General features: G+C 52.2%; 1 long non-coding RNA gene across 2 annotated transcripts; it reads right to left on the minus strand.

Moving 5' to 3' along the window:
• Nucleotides 1-1,144: 1,144 nt before the first annotated feature.
• LOC144329979 (uncharacterized) lies at nucleotides 1,145-9,102 on the minus strand. Of its 2 annotated transcripts, none has more exons than XR_013395753.1 (3): nucleotides 5,685-6,124; nucleotides 2,546-3,429; nucleotides 1,145-1,524 (listed from the first exon to the last, which is right to left on the minus strand). It is a non-coding gene; the product is annotated as an uncharacterized LOC144329979 (long non-coding RNA). The 2 variants fall into 2 exon arrangements; XR_013395754.1 differs by lacking the exon at nucleotides 1,145-1,524 and adding an exon at nucleotides 8,967-9,102 and having other exon boundaries at nucleotides 2,943-3,429; nucleotides 5,685-5,823.
• Nucleotides 9,103-19,045: the final 9,943 nt, after the last annotated feature.

Consider the following 19,045-nt stretch of genomic DNA (forward strand, 5'->3'; position numbering starts at 1 on the left):
CCAAGGCCAATCCTGAAGGTGGCCCATAAGCCTGTCCCCAGTAGCAGACTGCAAACCCTTTAGGGACAGGGACTGTCTTCCCGTTCCAGGGTCCTCAATGCCTATCAAGGGGCTTGCTCACATGAGCCCTCTTGGGATCAGAATTTCTTCCTATAAGAGGCCAGAGAACTGATGGAGGGTGGTTTTAGTCTAAACCATGCTGGCGGGTGCCAGGCTGTGGGATGCCCCGTGTCTGTCACCAAGCTCAGCCCAGACGAACCAGGCATAGGTCACCAACACACTCACCCACCAGCTCAGCCCACAGCTCACAGTAGCCTCAGTTATCTGGTTCCAGTTTGCCAAAAGGCACTCTGACTCCAAGGTGGAGTGGGGAAGCCACTGGCTTCTGTGTCTGGCAGGCTCCATTTCTAGAGAGTCAACTGAGGCCAAGCCCAACCTCCTTGAGCCTCACTTTTGACATCTGTAGAATGGGCGTGGGAGGAGATTTCAAGCAGGAAGGGAGTTCTCCAATGGGACCCACTCTCCTGGCAGCCCCTTGGCTTGCTGCAAGTTCCAGCATTTACCCCTCACCTCCCTCTACCTTTCCTCAAACCCTTTCCAACCTTTTATTTTGTCTAATCCCCAAGACAGATTGGTGGAAAAGCCATCAGGAGTTATTATGCTCATTTTAAAGATGAGGAAACTGAGGCCAAGAGGTAAAAATCATGCTTAGGGGTAGGGGGGTCCCCCAGCACCTGGGGCCAGACAGACAGTTCTCCTGCCTACCAGGCAGCCCCAGCATCAGCTCCAAGCGTCTGGAAGGCTGCAGCAGGGCTCCGGGGGGCTGCCGCGTACCCCTCCCTCCCTCCCAGCTCCACTGGGGGGCCTGCCGGGCTCTTCTCCCTCTGCCTTCTAATTGCTTGGAAACAGAGCTGACGGCAGTGGGAACAGCTCAGCCGCTGCTGGTCTCATGACTGGAGGCTTTTGTTTGTTCACAGAATCATATTTTTACACTCTGGCTTCCGCTAATTTATGCCGCAGACTGAGCTCTCCCTTGCTGAAGATTGAGTTTGGGAGGGTGGGGAGTTGATTCCTGGGTTTATTTAGTCATCTTGGAGCCTATCAGAAGCCAAGCAGGGGATAAATTAACAACAACAAAAAGTAATAATAGCCAGGCTCAGGGTTTATTTTCTGGCGGTTCCCTCCTCCAATAGGCCTGCCGTGTTCCCTTAGCTCATCCGCTGAAGGAAGCTTCGCTGGGAAAATTAAACGGCTCCTCATTTAAGATGGAGCAATCAGCCCTGAGCTAGTTGCTGCTCAGCACCTATGGGAGCTCATCTCAGCTCAGCTGCAGGGGAGAGGGAGGCAGGGAAGCCTCAGAGCACCCCCAACACACACACACACACACACACACACACACACACACACACACGCACACACACTGTAGCTGCTACATCGCTCTGTGTGAAATGATGAAGCTCAGGTGCACAGCTGCAACATCCTGTAGGAAATTGGGCTCCGTTGGAAGCAATCCAGGAGGGCTTCCTAGAGGAAAGGACCCAGGGATCTGAGAATGGGAAGGAGTCTGAGCCTGACCCATAATAGCCCAAAGGCGGGGATGGGGACAGCACTGCCAGGAAGAAGTGGGGAGGGGAAGAAGGCCATTTGGGGAGCCTAAATTTTTGCAACATCTCTCCTGAGATAGGCTCTGCCTCTACAAGTGAGGGTTGGGGCAAAAACGCTCTGTACCTACTGCAAATAAAGCGAGGGCTGGTGCTGATGAAAGGGCATGGAAGGACCTCCCCTCAACTCCTGCAAGCCCCGGGAACATAAAACAATTGTCTTGTACTTAGGAACTGAGCCAGGAAGGGCCTGAGAAGACCCATGGAGGTCAAGTTCATGCACACAGGTCATAAGAGCAGGGAGAGGGGATTGATGGGAGCAAGGGAGAGGGAGCCAGCCCTGTGCCTCAAAGCTGGCACGTAGTAGGTGCATAACACATGTTAGTTCTTGGCTCCTTCTTTCCCTCTCAGGACATATGTGGCTACCTTGTCACCTGCCATGTCCCCCAGGACCAATTTTGCCAGTGGGCACAAACCTGCGAATTGTATTCACCCATCCATCCACCCTCCCACCCACCAGTCTCCCTTTCATCATCTGCCCCTTCACTCATCTACCCACCCATCCACCCATCATTCCACACCCAGCCTCCGATGCAGTCAGCCCTACGCAATGGAGCCAGCAGAGCCAGCACCGAGCCTCGCCGGCAACCCGGCTGGCTGCCTGGAGGTCTCTCATGGTGGCGTCTACTTTGAGAAAGTACCACAGGCCTCGCTGCCAGCACTGGAGACAGAGGAATCTGCTTTGGTGAGCTGGGTGCTAAGGAGATTCATTTCTCTGTGGCAGATTCACATTTACCAAGCTCACAGGGACGGATATTTATATACATACCCCAATGCCAATTTATTAATTTATAATAAGAAATGCTACTCAAGTGCAGCGGATGTTTGTCTTGGCAGGATAGCACCGCTCCCAGTAGGCAAGCTACAGTAGGAAGTCAAATTACCATCAAAACGCTGGGTTAGGAATTCACAGCGAGAAATAGAACTTCTGAGGGTTTTCTGGGTACATGTATACTCCTGGGTCCACTTCTCTCCCCAAAAGCAAGTTACAGGAGAAGATGATCCAAAGGCTCTCTGGTGAACCTGAATTAGAGAGCTAAGGTGGCATGGGGTTGTTGGTCATATGATTTGCTGTCTAATGGCCTGATGCGCCTGTCCCACCACAGCCCCAGATCTGTCTCAGGCATCCTCTGGCCTGGAGGTCAGTGAGTTCCCACCCCCACCGCCTAGTTTTTAGACAGCCTGCAAGCTAAGAATGGTTTTTACATTTTAAAATGATTGAGGGGGAAATGAGAAGAAGAATAATATTTCATGACATGTGATAATTATATGAAATTCAAATTTCAGTGCCCCAAAATAAAGTTTTAATGGAACACAGCCACATTTGTTCGTTACATATTATCTATGGTTGCTTTTGCGCTGCGACTGCAGAATTAAATTGTGGCAACAGACTGTTTAGCTTGCAAAGCTGAAAATATTTCCCTGCTGGCCCTTTATAGAAGTCTGCCGACCCCTCTCCCTTTGGTAACCTTTGTCCCTTTACTGAACTGCTGCCATTCTTCAGCTCTGTTGCCCTGAGATCGTCCACAGATCACCCGGCCTTCACAACTCAACAAACGCCCAGCTTTGTTTGAAACTTTTATCAGAGGTGAAAGGCTGGTGAGAAGACCATGGTCTCTCCAGTGGTTCAGGCTTCAGGTACCCCGGGGCAGGCTGTCCGTCTCCAGGGAGAATGTTCTCTGATGGAGAATGAATAGCACTACTGAGACCCTGCGGCCTTCCTCTGCTTCAAGACTGTGAAGCGTCGTCTGGAGTTCTTAAGAGGCAGCTGTGTGGGAGAGAGAGAGAGAAAAAGAAGAGGAGGTGAGGGAGGGGAAGGGGAGAGGGAGCAAAGAGACAGAACAAGAAGGAGCCCAGGAGAAGGCGGGAGGGGAGGAGAGAGATTCACTGCCCTGTAGGAAGCATGCAAAGCGTTCAAATGGCAGTGGCTCCAGGCCCACTGATCCATTCTTCCAGGACTCCTTTGTCCTGAGCCTGGGAGGCGTGGGCGAGCTTGTCCAGGAGTGCCCAGGGTGGTATGGGCACAGCTGGGTGCTCAGGCAGCCAGGTTCTGGTTATGGCCTCCCACGTTCCCTCTGCCCAGCTGGGGACTGGGTTTCTGTCTCCTCTTGAGCAGCTGGGGAGGCTGGGCAAGATTCAGCTTGAGCTTTAGGGGCATTCAGGTTGACAGGCCCCTCAAAGATTGAGAAAGGGGGGCTCTCTCTGCATTTGGTGGCACCCGTCCTGTGGTCCAGAGCCAGCTCTGACCCTGCCTCAGCTGGCTCCTGTTGGCCTTGAATGTAGGCCCTGGGCAGGGTAGTGCAGACCACACAGAGGTGCCAGAGACGACGGGGCACTGAAACCCAGAGTCTGAGATCCTTGCTTCAGACACCGTCCCCTACTCCAAACTGCCAGGAGGAAATAAACCCTAGTTGGTTTCACACCTGCCTCACTTAGCCAGGCTTCCAGAGGCCGTGGACAGAAGGCTGTAATTAAACAAATAAAGCAAAGAGAAGAAAACCTTTAAAATAAGAATTAAACAAACAAAGCAAAGAGAAGACACCTTTAAAACAAGATGTCCACTGGAAAGCACATTTATTGCCTTTCCTGCCACTGGCACAGACCTTAAGCTGGAAGCACCTGTCCTCCCATTTTATAGGTGGAGAAGTCAAGGCCTCAGATTACAAAGAGCCAGACACAGCCATGATGGGTCTTAGGCCTCCTGACCTCAAGTCCAGGACTCCTGTCTCTACAGAGAAGCAGTGTAACATCACAGAATGGTTGAGACTTTGGGTTCTGGTGTCAGAAAGACATGAGTTCAATGCCCGCCCCCATTCCTGGACAGTGCGAGTTTCAATCTCTTTTATGAAATGGAAATGTTACAAAGAGAACTGACCTCACAGGTTGTTTGGAGGAATTAAAAAAGAGACTCCTTGTCAAGTGCCTGGCACATGTAGTTGGCCAACATGTGTTAACTTTAAAAAGTCTCTGCCGGGTACGGTGGCTCACGCCTGTAATCCAGCACTTTGGGAGTTTGAGGGGGGCAGATCATTTGAGGTCAGGAGTTTGAGACCAGCCTGGCCAACATGGTGAAACCCCGTCTCTACTAAAAATACAAAAATTATCTGGGTGTGGTGGCACCCACCTGTAATCCCAGCTACTTGGGAGGCTGAGGCAGGAAAATTGCTTGAACCTGGGAGGCGGAGACTGCAGTGAGCTGAGATCGTGCCACTGCACTCCAGCCTGGGTGACAGAGGAAGACTCTGTGTTAAAAAAAATCTCTATTATGCATTAGATGCTGGGGTTAGAGAACTGGAGAAAACCCTCTATGTAAGGAGGCGCCCATTTAGTGGGGGAGCAATACCGACTAACTGTCGTGGAGGATACGGGGTGCTGTGGGGTGACGAGAGGAAGGGAACCAGAGGTCCCTTCACAGAAATGGCAGGTGTACTAACTCCTGGAGGCAGAGCCATTGTTCCTCAGGTGGAAAAGGAGAGGGAAGAACATTCCAGAACATCTAGGCAGAGGGCCCAGCACAAGCAGAGGCAGAAAGAGACGTGTGTCCCTCCCAGGCGTGAGGCTGCCTCACTGGGCAGTCCTGGGGGGATTCTCTTTGCCAGTGAAGGGTGGCAATTTGGCCTCCCATGGCCTGAGCTCCGTATATCCTCCCTCCAGTGTCAGCTCTGGGAAAGCAAACTGGTTCAATATTTGCTGAAGCCAAATGCCATTTTGTTTCAGCAAATTTTTTGATGGAAAAAATACTTCTGTAATGAGGTCCCAAGTTAAATAGACTCGGCGTTTGGAATTATCTGGCCCTTTGTTTTGCCCGGTGAGATAGGAATGCAGTATGAGGATAAGGGGGCTTAGTCTCCTTCACTGTCTCCCTCTCCAGAAACCCTTCCTAGCTTTTACCCTCATGGGCACACACATAGATAGACCCCACCACCACCACCACATCCTAGCACCATTTAGCCTACATTCAGAATTTCTCTCACACACCACCCAAGCACCCTGCCACAAATAGTTAGGCACAGTTACACTCACCTGTGAGCATACGCAGTCTCCCAGACTTACGACGTTATTGCTTCTGTGCACAAGTGCACGTGCACACACACACACGTGGCTGTTCCGGGTGTTTCCTTAGGCCACCGCTCCACTGCTGCTTCTAATAACCTTCTAGAGGCTGGAGAACAGAAGAATTGGGGGGTCCAGGACCTATGAAGGACGCCAGCCTCCCATTTGCTGCCATCTGCTTCCCCCAGGCTGGGAGGGCGCATGCAATGCTCCTACCCAGCGCTGGCTGTGCAGAGCCCAGCAGTGTAGGCACCTGCTCTAATCCTGGGCTCACTCGGAGTCGGTGGGGGCACTCCAGGAACACTGGCCAGAGCCCAGGGAAGACCCCATGGGAGGCAGTGGAGTCACGTGTGTCTGGTTCAGAGGGGCCTGTGGACTAAAATCGTGTCACTGCCAGGCTCCATGGGGATGTAGTTGGGTCTGACAGTCCTTGACTAATCTGTGCTTGTCTTCCTGAAACCCTGCCACTCTGCCCCCTGCCAGCCCAGCCATCCACAGCCCTGGGCACTACCTCAGCTGAGACAGACTCAGGAGAAGGAGGAAGGAAGGGAAGAGCAGGGACAGAGACCCAGTTCCAGAGCCAGAGAAAGACACCACCTCAGACACATGGACCCAGACGGGCTCTGGTTTTCAGAATTAAACCTGGAAACTCTGGACTCTGCCTATGTCTGTTTTCCTGCCTCCCACACCTCTCCCAGCCTCAGTCACCTCTGCAGATGGGTGAGCGTGTCCCCACTCTGGGGTCAGCAGGGAGGGGTGCCATCCACCCAGCAGATGCTGACTCGCACTCACAGCCTGTCACCCCACAGAGCAGGCTGCACCCTGGCTGCTGAGATATGCTGGCTATTTTTGTGGATGAAGTGTGATGTCACAGGTACAGGGACTTCCTGGATCTCAGGGGGAGTGGCAGCTGGGAGGGAGACCTGTGCCTGCTCCACTGCTTAGCTCCAGTGGTCCCTGGTCAGGGCTGGTCCCCAGGGTCATCAACAGCTTTCCCTTTCCATTGGCCTGCCCGTCCTGCAGGGGAGGAGTCCAAGCATTTCCCAACATCCCGCTGTGCCTAGGCCTGAGCCAGGGTGCTCTGGGGACAGAGCTCACCAACAGTAGGAAGATTCCTGGTGCAGTCAGGTGCCCAACCCTGAGTGCCCCAGGTGTTCTGAGATGAGGAGTCTCCATGGTGGTGCAGTGGTCAGGGAGGCCTTAAGAGAAGGAAGATTTGGACAAGAGGAGGGGCATCCTAGCCAGGGCTGGTAGGAGCCAAGACTCAACAGCCAGGGGAACAGTGAACATACCCTGGGGGCTCACCATGAGCCAGCCCTTGTCCCAGTGCTTGTGCATGGCTCAGTTTACTTAACCTTCACAACAGTTAAGGCACAGAGAAGTTAAATAATTTGCCCAAGGTCACACAGCTAGTTAGTGACAAGGCTGGGATGTGAACCCCAGGCAATCTAGCTCAGAGACCATGCTGGTAGCCACTTAGATCTGCTATGTATGTAGAAATTACCCAGCTAGAAGAAGGGTTTAGAGTGGGGGAAGTTGGAGAGGCAGGGACATGGGGAGGGAGTTGTAAAGGGACTGAATGCCGGGTGCAATGGCTCACGCCTGTAATCTCAGCACTTTGGGAGGCCGAGGCAGGTGGATCACCTGAGGTCAGGAGTTCAGGACCAGCCTGGCCAGCATGGTGAAACCCCGTCTCCACTAAAAATACAAAAATTAGCTGGGTGTGGTGGTGTGTGCCTGTAATCCCAGCTACTTGGGAGACTGAGACAGGAGAATGGCTTGAACCTGGGAGGCGGAGGTTGCAGTGAGCCAAGATTGTGCCATTGCACTCCAGTCTGGGCGACAAGAGCGAAATTCCATCTCCAAAAAAAAAAAAAAAAAAAAAAAAATGGAGGACTGAAATGCCAAAGAGAGGATTTGAGAGCTGATCTGATAGGTGACAAGGAGTAGGAGAGATGATAGTTCCTGCATGACCCCTATACACTTCCCTAACTATATCAGCCCCACCCCTGGCTCAGAGGAAGAGGGGATGTTGTAGGTGAACTGAGATGCCTTTTGCTTTGTCTGTCCAACCCCCACCCTTCTTCTAGTAACAGAGTTGCATTCCTCAGGGACCTGCCAATCACAGAATGCCCCCGCCCACAGGGACAGGCACGTGACCCAAGCATGGCCAGTCAACATCCCTTGAAAATATAGAACCCGGGAAAGACAGCCCTTCTCCACAGGTAGTTCTGGGCAGAGAGAGCCCTGGAGCAGCCTGTGGGTAATACGCTGGCCTGTGGAGAGGACTGGCAGGAGAAAAAGAGGCTGGCAGCCAGTGGAAGCAGGGGAGACCCCGAGAGGGAGGCCGCGTGGCTCAGGAGTCTCACTTTCAGTCTGCACGAGGCTTGCTACTTCCCTGGCCTTACCTACCACTTGGTTTTGGGATCTAGTAACATCTCCTTTGTGCCCAACTAGCTCCAATTGAGTTTCCATCATTTGTTACTACAAGGGCCCTAAAAGGTAGTGCCTCCTAGATTGGAGGAGAAGGGACCTTTGAGAGCCCCTAATGAAGTCTCTATGCAGAACTCAGGGGTCCCTGACGGATATCCACTCACCTCTCCCAAGATGGGGAGATCACCTTGCACATATGCTCTGTCCAAGTCCAGTCTGGGCAATGCTGGGGTCAAGGATGAATGGGACAGTCTGTGCCCCTGAGACTCTAAGCCTGACAGGGAGACAGACCTCAGACAGGGAGCACCCAACATAGCAGAATGGAGCCTGGATGGTGTGGAGGTGCCACCCCCAACCGTGACAGCCAGCCCCCATCCCCTGATCCTGAGCTGCCTCCATATAAACTTTTGGGGGATGAAGGGGAAGACCAGATCTGGAGACCCAGGGTGTATCTGGCCTGGCTGCCTGCCCCAGCCCTGGGAAAGAGCCTGGGCCATCTCTGAGCAGATGTGCCAGCCTGGGCCAGGCACAGCAAACACTGTTTGCTGGTCTTCCCCGGGTGTTGACCACTAGCCCTGGCTACGGTTCCAGCAGCAGGGCCTGCCTCCAGACTATTTAGGCAGTTCTGGAAAAACAGCAACAGTACAACAAAACCTCAGCACAGAATCGTTGGAGCTGTCGTTCCTTTCGCTGGAGCCAGGCCTTCCTCCCACAGTGTCAGCCCAGCTGCCCTCTGGTCCCTGCATCCCAGGTGGCTGTGCTGTTGTTGGCAGCTGTGTGCTCTAGGTCAAGGTGCCTGTTGTCCCACTGTGTCCTCACCTTCTTCTGTGTGTGCCTTCCACTCTCTGTTCTGTTCCAGGTGTCTGGCTGGTTTCCTCACGCCTCTATCTCCCCCTCTCTCAGACAATGGTCTCTCCGAGATAGACGCTGGAGGCCCAAGCCTGGGTGACTCCATTTCCCCAAATCAGCTGCTGTATCCCACCCTCTCTTCCCTTTCTAAGCTGACCAATTTCTTTCTCCCCTTAAAAATAGTTTTAAAAAAGTGTTTCCTAAATCCTGGAGTACCGGAATTTGGTGATTGTTCCCGGAGATTTGGGCCAGCTGTTTCCCGTGCTGGGGCTCTAGCAGGGCAGTGATAAGGGAGGGGAGAGGAACTCAGACCCAGGGAGGGAGGGAGGCCCTTGGTGGGCTCAGCAGCAGACCACCAGAGAGGACACTATGTGAGTCCCTGCCACATTGCATTTCACGCTGGGGATCTAGTCTCACTCAGGAGCTGTGATGGCAGGAGAACAAATCGTGGCAACACGCTCCATTTGGCTTTTGGACTTAAAAGTGTAACCCAAAGGGCAACTGACAAATTATGAATTACTCTTTCTGGCTGCCTAGCTTGGTTCCAGGCCCCTTATGTGTGTCTGTGTGCATGTACATATGGTTATGTGTATACGTACTTGGCCCAATGTCTGCCTCTGAGCTCACATGTGCACACAAGCATGTATACATGCCAAGGCTTGGCTACATCTGCCCCTGTCTTCTGCTCATGACAAGAGCTAATCTATAGCAAAGCTGAGGAGTTTGAAGATTCTGAGACTGGCACCTCCAAGGATGCTTTGCTGTCCCTGGCCCTTGTCACCTTCCCAGCCAGGCCTTCCTTTCTGTACTGGACTCCCCATGAGGTGCCTCTCCTGACTGACAGGTGCTCAATTTAATTCAGTTTGTGGGTATATGAAGAATACTGTTTATAAATGCAATATTTTCCTTAAAGCTTTATAAATCAGATTCGACACTTCTCACAGTCTCTGGAAGTTACCTTTCCGTAAGAAAAATATTAGAACATCTGCACCTTGTCTGTTGGATAAGCTCCCCACCCCAGGGGCTGCTCCGGGCTTTCTCTAGCCTTTCCCCAAACTCACTCTTCTGCCTCATTAGACCTTTCTGGACCCTCATCTCTCCACACACAGGAGAATGAGGGGTGGGAGGAGGTGGCCTGGGGCCATGGGAGGACTGAGAGTCCTTGGGGGGCTCTCGGGTACCAGTCCTGTCTCTGCCAATCACCTTGTGCAAGTCTCTGCCTTTTTCTGACCTCAGTTTTCTTCTGTATAAATCGGATACATTAAGCAACACCAAGCCCTTGGCCTGGGGGATGGTCAGAACCTCCAAGGGTGGCTTTAGAGGTTTGCAAACTACTCGTTTAATTCACTGAGGCTCTTATTTGTTTTAAATCATTTTACTGGTTTCCTGTGGCTTCTGTAACAAATTACCACACACTGGGTGGCTTAAAACAACAGAAACTTAGTCTCTCACAGTTCTGGAGGCCTTAAGTCTGCAATCAATAGTACTGGGCTGGAATCAAGGACTTCAGCACAGCCACACTCTCCCTGGAGGCTCTAGCAGAGAAGCTATTCCTGACCTCCTGCAAATTCTGCTGGCAGCTGACATTCCTGGGCTTGTGGCCACATCACTTCAGGCTCTGCCTCTGGGGTCACACTGCCATCCTTCTGTGAACCCATCAGATCTCCCTCTTCCTCTCTCTTGTAAGGATACATGTGATGGTATTTGGGGTCCATCTCGTTAATCCAATATAATCTCCTAGTTTCAAAATCATTAACCTAATCACCTCTGCAAAGACCCTTTTTCTAAATAAGGTAATATTTGCAGGTCCCAGAGATTTGGGGCTGATATGTTTGGGGGCTATCATTTGGCCTACTACCACCAAAGGTGAAATAATTTAGAAATGTCGCTTACCGCTAAAGGCGAGAATGAGACTTTTATATTTAGCAAAAGGAGGCAGGAGTTTTAAAAGCTTGAGTGAACAAAACGACTTGCAAGGGTCCTCCCTGTCCAATCACTGCAATTTTAACTGCCATATGCTGAGGGAGACACAAATTAATTGAGTTTCCATCAAAGCAAAACACAATCAAGAAGTGAAATCCATTACCACTAGACAAAACTGATCCCAGGCACATGGCCTGAGATGCCCCTGTGGATAAAATGTTACCTGGATCCATGAGGGTCTTTGGTTCAGTGGGGGAACCCCATCTCAGGGCCTCAAATGTCACTGGCTCCTGGTTCCATGGGGGGCCCCAGGCTCAGAACAGACAGAGCTCAGGTCAGGCTGATGGATGGGTTGGAGAGGCCAAGATTGCAGGCCTTCTGAATGCCCCAGAGATTCAGGGCCACACCTCAGCAGCAACACAGCCCAGGAAGAGGGGCAGGCCCTCTGGTTATGCCCTCTGGCCATGCTGTGAGAAGAGGGCTATTCTCAGACTATTCCAGACAAGCCTGTGGAGCCTACTGCCTCGAATTAGGTGCCTGTTACAATGGACTCCTTTGCTTCCTACATGCCTGGCACCTCCCTGCCTGCAGCCTTATAGCCTCAGGGAGCAATAACCTGAGGATAGGGATGCGGGCAGAGCTTAGAATCAGACAGTCTCGCGCTCAAATCCTGGCCCTGTCATTTGCCAGCTTTATTTGCTTGGGCATTGATTTCATCTCTCTGACTTGGGGACTGCATCTGTGAAATGGAGACAAAGCTCTCTGGGTCCTTGGGAGGCACGAGGGTGGAACTGTGCCCAGTAATAGCGGCCATTTTTTATTTGGCTGGGGAAGAGATTCACAGCATGTACTTATTAGCAGCAAATGCTGATGTAGAAAAGCCAGGAGATCAAGGAATCCAGAGAGGCTGGGTTAGGTCATGTGCACCTGAAGTGAGTGAGGAGCAGAAGCTGTGTAGGAGCCCGTGTGACCTTAGGCTGTAAGAGCACAGATGGCAAGTTGGAGGCAGAACAGAAGGAAGCAGGCAGGATGACATTCAAATGCCTTATGGAGGTCTACAAGGCCCTATATGGCTGCCCTGCTCACTTCTCTGGCCCTTTCTGCCCCTGCTCCTCCATATCTGCTGTGTCCAGCCTCACTGGCCTTTTTGTCATTCTCTCAGTGTTCCAAGCTCCTTCCCACCTTAGGGCCTTTGCACATGCTGTGCTTCCTTACCACCCAGCTAAACTTACTTACTATTCAGCCTCAGCTTAAACATCACTTTTTCAAGGAAGCTCTCCCACAAAGACAGTTTCCCAGCTCTGTGTTCATCAGCACAGGTCACTGGTTCATTAACACTGGAGCACGTGCTGACCTAACTCTGTCCCATCAGCAGCAGCCAGGTGAGGCGATTGCTGGTGGGACAAAGCATGGGGCTCAGGGGCTGTGGCAGGGAGGCCTTCCTGGGATGCAGCTCTGAGCAAGCAGTTGCCATAAGACATGTCCGAGGCGCACAGAGAGAAGATAGGGAGGTCAGTTGATAACCCAGAGCCCCTAGTGACCAATGAGTCCACATCCACTCCCTGCCGGGGGATACCTGTGACGGGGAGGGGAGTGATTTGCCTAAAGCCATTCAAAGGATGAAGGCAGGGCTGGTCTCCTGACCTCAGCTAAGGATAACTTCTAATGCCCTGGGCTGCAGAGAGAGGAGCTGGGCTAATGAGAACTGGGGCAAAAATCGGGAGCCCAGGGCTGTGTGGCTGGGAATTCAGAGAGGAAGAAGGTGGGTTTGTGTAAAGGCACTGGCAGGGATCTTCTGGGCCGATGTGATCCCAGGCTGCCCACGCCCGGGCTGCCTTCTCCTTGACCAAGCTAGCCAAGGTAGCCCTGCATGTGTCCAGACTTCCAGTGCTGGGCAGGAAAGGATGACTGCGATTCTTGGCTGATGGCATCTCGAGTCCTTCTTTTTCCATATCCCTTTTCTTGTTTTATTTTGTTGTCTTATTAAATAAAAAGAAAAGTCTCTTGTAGCTGGACCCACACTGCAGGTCCTGAAGGTAGAAGCCAGGCCACCAAAGCAGGGATCTGGAAAGGGGTGAGGGGTGTTCTGCAAATTGTGGGCGAGTCACCATTCTCCACCTGGGGAAGCTGCTGGTGCACTGTGAGGGTCTTTGGAGGGCCCTCCTCTTTTGGCTATGAGCCTCTCACAGAGCCCCTTTAATTTCACTCGCACCCAATCTGCTTTACCATGCAGGCCACTGAGAGGGGTCGCAGCCTGAGTCCTTGAGGGACTGAGTCTTTGAGGGAAGTACATTTTCTTCATGACTAGAAGGTAAGGCACCAACTGCTGGGGCTGGGGCCTCCATGGGGAAGCGGGAAACTAAGGGAGACTTGGAATCTTCACTGTTTGGGGTGAGCCCGGTGCCCTGGATGGGATGGGAGGAGTGAATGTAACATGGGCAGCGAGCCAGGGTGTGGGCGGGGGTCAGGGTCCAGTTCTGATCACTTTTATATCTTGGGTCTGGTGTTAGGTTGGGGATGTGTGTAATTAGTTGGCTAAAATCAGGAGGTCTATTGTGCCCCTAAGTCCTTACAGGCCAGGCAGGGGTTTCCTGCAGTAGCCGCACCTCCTCCACACAGGGACCCATGGCATGCTCAGTGGCTATGCCTCACCTCACTCTGTCGGGATAAGAGGCCTGGGTGGGAGACAGGCTGGCCTAGTTATGCCCTTTACAGACAGATAAAGGAGGTAGATATAGAGCAGATAAACTAGGCCAGGGATGGGAAGGGACTTGCCAGCACCCCTGCTCCCCTGGCCAGCACAAGAGTGGCTGCTGCAGGAATGGAGGGCCCAAAGAGGGGCCTTGGACCCAGCAAAATAGCTCCAAGGCCACACAGGTCAAAGCCCTGGGTTGCCTTGTTCCCCCAAGCAGCAGCAGGGGTGGCGAAACAGGAGGAGAAGGCAGGGCAGGCCTGGTGCCCTCCAAACCTCAGCCAGCACCCCAGGCCCAGGCCTGCCTCTGCTGGTCCCACTATTAGCCACATGGGTTGTAACTCAGGCTACACAGCATCCTGGGCCATCTCTCCTCTTTTGGGGACAGTGTGTGCTGTCCTGTTCCTGACCATGTGTCAAGCCACCTGAAGGCGGCTGTGCCGTCCCACCCCAACATGGTGTCCCCCTCTGCTCCCCTGCCCTTGGAGGGAGGACCACGCCCAGAAAATGAGGGCTGGGAGGACTGAAGTGGTCTGGGCAGCTGCCGGGAGGAGGTATGTGAAAGACAGAAGGACTTTGGAGAGGGAGGCAGACTCAGGGGAGGGATCCCAGGAGAAGGGAGATGCACTCTGGGCAGAAGGAAAGATGACTGGTGTTGGTGGAGCCCAGGTGGCCTTCATCCTAGGGGAGGGAGCAGGAAGGATCCCTGTGCAGGGCCTTGAGTGATCGATCAGTCATGAGAAGAGGATTTGTCTTCAGGCTAGAGAAGGATCGCCCTGAGGCATTCCAGAGCTGGTGGGGACACTCCCTGCACACTCGCTCCCACCGCTCTCCAGGGCTGCCAGCCGGCCTCCCTCCCTAGTGCTGCCATCGCTCCTCCTCTCTCCTGAGGACTCTGATACTGGGCTCAGGCTCCAGCTCCTTTCTATGGGGTGAGTGGAACCAAATGGGTGGGTTTGCTGGCAAGGGGCAGGAGGCACCAGGGCACGGTGGGGTGAAGAGGAGGCCAGTTCCAAAGGCTGGGGTCTGGGCTCCACCCCACACTCTGCATTCGCTGCCTCCTCCCTGAGTAAACCAGGAATTCTCCCAGGCCTCAGGCACCTCCTGACAGCCAGCAGGATGCCGGCTTCTCCTGGGGCTGCACCAGCATGGGGCTGGGGCGCAGGGCCGTGGCACAGGGCCGGGTGTGAGCAGCTGGTCTGCCCTGCAACTGCTGCAGAGAGCAGGCTCCCATCCTTGGGGCAGGGGCCACGTGGTCTGTATTTCTCAGTGTGTCTCCACCTCTGCTTTTCTGTCCATTTTCCTCTGTGTCTCTTGGTAGTTGCTTTCTTCTTCTTCTTCTTTCTTATCTTCCTCCTGGACCCTGGAAATCCCTATAATTCTGCTGTCAATCTCTTTCTCTTTTTGAGTTTCTTTTCCCCACTATCTCCCTCACCTCCGAACACCCACACCCAGCCAGCTCCACGTGTGCTGCACTTTTCTCGGAAGCAGCTCTCATGGCTGTCCCCTCTCAAGGCTGCCACCCTGGTTCAGATGGCCAGTGGCCTCTGTCTTAAATTGCTACAGAAATCTCCAATGGCTCCTATTTCTTTCTTGAAACCACTGCCAAAATATTTTCCCAGAATATTTTGACCTCCCTAGGTCAAAAACAGCACAATTCCCTGTGCCTTGAGTACAAACCATTCCTCTTAGTACTCAGACCCTCTGTTCTCTGTCTGGGTCCCCCAGGTTAGGGCAAGGAAGAGATTGGTATATGGCCTGTCAGAGGTAGGGTGCTGCATACAGTTCATGGGGCTTGGGAGTTGGGGCTAACTTGGAGAGGATAGGGACTTCCCTGGTGAGTGTTGGAGGAGGCACTGCTGAAACCAGAGGCAGAATTGTAGCTGGAAGGAACCGGGAAGCACCCCGGAGAACGTGCAGAGTGGCAATAGAAGTGCCAGGATACTGGGGCCATGACTGGAGAATCCGGGTGGGACAAAAGAATTTCTGCATCTAAAGCTGTTCTCTAAGGTCAGCAATCATAACTACATTCCTGATCCAAGAAACTGCGTGGTCCCTGGACCAGCACAACATAAACATGCCAATAAAGTCAGAGGCTGGTCTTTCTGATGCTACAGGGATCAAGATTTTTTGTTGTTGTTGTTTGTTTGTTTTTTGAGACAGAGTCTCACTTTGTTGCCCAGGCTGGTCTCGGACTCCTGGCCTAAAGCATTCCTCCCACCTCAACCTCCCAGTGTAGGGATTATAGGCATGAACCACTGTGCCCAGCTGGTTTCAAGAACTTTAATGGGACTTTGCAATGCAAGATTTCATAGTTTATAAGATCTGGCCTGCCTTTGCCAGGATATACTAGGCATACTGAACCTTTTGACCAAAGAAACACTAAAATATTTACATTCGACAATTATCATCGGTGGTCACGGTGATGTCACCCCTAGTTTTGAAGTAATGGCCTCCCCCAGCTTCAGAACATGCTCTAAGCCTATTTGGAACACATCTCAGGCTAGGGACAGCTTGAGACTAAGTCAGCCCAGGCAATACAGTGATGCTCCTCATCTGTTTGGTCAGTGCTGAGTGGAGACAGAGTGGATCAGATGATCCTAGGAGTCCCCTTCCTCATACTGCTCTGGTTCTATCACTGAAGTGATTTCTGAAGATGTTGGACATCAGGCATAAAAACTCAAATTGGGCCAGGAACAGTGGCTCAATGCTTGTAATCCCAGCACTTTGGGAGTCCAAGGCTGCTGATCACTTGAGCCCAGGAGTTCGAGACCAGCCTGGCAACATGGCAAAACCCAGTCTCTACAAACAATACAAAATTTAACTGGTTGTGGTAGGGAATGCCTGTAATCTCAGGCGAAGTGGTATCTGTAAGGGTAGAAGTGTAGATAGGGGTAGCCAGGCAGGGATGGGCATGGGAGAGGAGACAAGCAAGGTTTGGAGGGCTGAAGACTAACTTGGGCAGAGGCAAGAGCATACAGAAAGGCCCAGAGACGGAAGAGAACATGGTATCTTTGAGAGCCTGAGCAAAGTTTAATACGGCCCACGCATTGAGTTCACTGGTCGCAGGTGGGACTTGAGAAGGAGGCAGTGCAGGATAACAAAGGGCTTCCTAAGCCATGTTAAGAAGGCAGGATTGGACTTCCCCTTGAAGGTAATGGGGAGCCACTGAAAGTTCTAAACAGGAGAATGAAGTAATTAGATTTGTGCTTTAGAAAGATCATTCTAGCTTCTCTAGTGGAGGCAATAGAGGAAGATATTGGAGATGGGGGGAGTTAGGAAGCTCTCAGGGTGTGAGATGGTGAAGGATTGGACCTGGGCAGTGGTGGTGATAGGAAGAGGAAGAGCAAGAGGAAGAGGAAGTGGGGAGGATGCCTGAAAGTCTGGAGGCTGGAAGAATAAGCTAACCCAGACTGGAGGCCACGCTTCCTCTTCCAGCAGAGTGCCTGGGGGCCTGCTGCATTTTCCTATGCACTGTAGTCTGTTGTCAGAGAGGAAGACACCTAAGAGAATGGGTTGTGTGGGCTGGAGCTGTGGAGGAAAGCCTGCGGCATGCCATTAACAGGATGGGCCTCAGGTCAACAGGACTTAGCCTCTAGGCTAATCCCCTTGGAAGGAGGAGACGGCTTTGCTTCCTCCTCTAAGCCCCAGGCCAGCGTCAACCTGTCACTTTGCGCCTTGCCTGTTCTCATATGAGCTTCCTTCTTGCCTGTTCGCCTCTGAGGCTTCCCACCTGAATAAGCCCAGCCACCGCTTATGCTTCTCAATCCCCTGATCCAGTTCCTCACACTGTAAGAAAGTCCTGTGCCTCCCCAAGGAATGTCTCATGCCACGCTCCTACCTCTAAGGCAGCCACTTGCTCTATGCCTTTGAGCAGTCTTGGCTCTGAAAGTCTATTCATGGAGAGCTGGTGCCTAGTGAAACCAAGTGGGCTTGAGTCCAAAAAAGTGGCTTCTTTACTCTGGGAGTGGGTTAAACTCTCCACCTCAGACAAACCCATCCCAGACCCAAGCTATAAGATCAAGCCAAAGGCCCAAGTCCTGGCTCAGGGCTCCCAAGGGTATGGTCTTTAACTCCCAGCTCCTCTTCTGCACACACCCCATGAGCCACAAAGGTCCTTCTCCCATTCTTGGTGAATATTCACATCAAATATTGATGTCAGAGTGAATATTTCCCCCAAAATGCTCCATCCATGAGCACTGTGGGAGAGGAATGTGAGTGCAGGGTTGAGAGGCTCCCTTAGCTCTGTAGATGGGAGGCAGGGAGCAGAGTTCTTAAGCCAGCCCCTCCTGGCAGCCCCACCACTGCCTCTGAGCACTAATTAGAGATGAGCTCGGGCCTGTGGAACATATGGTTTGTCAGTTTTGTTTCCAGGTGAAGCCAAGTAAAGGAGATGGAGAGGAAACTCTGGGCAGAGAAGGAGAGGCTCTGAGGAGGGGGCACCCAGAGGGTCCAGGGCTCCCTGGCCTTTTCCTCATGGATGGGTGATTATCAGAGCAGATGCCTCTGGCTGTAGGTCATCCAGCCCAAACAAGAAGGAGTTTTATCATCTCACAGAACAAGAAACCCAGAGGTGGAGTGGGCTCCAGGGCACCAAGGTGGGCTGCTCCGGCTCTGCTGCTCCTCCATCAGCCGCACTCTATTCTGAGGGAGACTGGCTCTCTTCCTGCAATGTTTAAAAATCAATGTGAGATCATTATTCATACCTCCCAGCAGACTTTCTCTCACATCTCATTGGCCAGGATTATTCAAAGATCCATTTCTAAAACAATTAGCAAGGGACATGGGACTGTTGGGACCACCCCGGGGAAGCCCTTCACCTTCCAGAGGAGGCGGCTGTCCCTGAGCCCAATCCAGGATCCGTGGAAAGGGAGAAATGATTGGTGGGGGCATGGATACTGGATAGGTAACCAAGGCCAGCAGGGTGAGATTGACACCAGTCTGGACTCTTTCTCTGCATTATTTAGAAAGAAAATGCAATCTTTCTAATAGTAAGAAAGAAAGAGATGAGAGTTGTGGCAGATCAGGGGCTAAACTGGACATTTGGACTCAGAGTTCTTCCCATCTGTACTTTCTGCTGTTCGCAGCACTTTTCTGTCCAATGTCTGGTTCAATAATCATAATGACCCTGTGAGTAAGGCAGGGAAATGATTATTATCTCCCCTTGACTGGTAAGAAAAAGGAAACACAAGGAGCTAAAGTGACTTCCGAGACCCCTTCCAGGCATCTTTTAGTCACGCCACCTAGATATACTGGCATGTCATGTGACTTATTTTTAGATCTTTTAGGAAAATGTTTCATTCTCACCAGTCTCACCAGAGGTCTGCCTGAGGAGTCAAGTGTCCAGGGATTCAAGGAGCTTCCAGAATATCCATGACCTTTTTTCTCTTCCAACTCACGGAAGGAGATACAAAGACCTCCTTCCTGATGCAGA

Source organism: Macaca mulatta, chromosome 7, assembly GCF_049350105.2.
Source record: "Macaca mulatta isolate MMU2019108-1 chromosome 7, T2T-MMU8v2.0, whole genome shotgun sequence".
NCBI lineage: Eukaryota > Metazoa > Chordata > Mammalia > Primates > Cercopithecidae > Macaca > Macaca mulatta.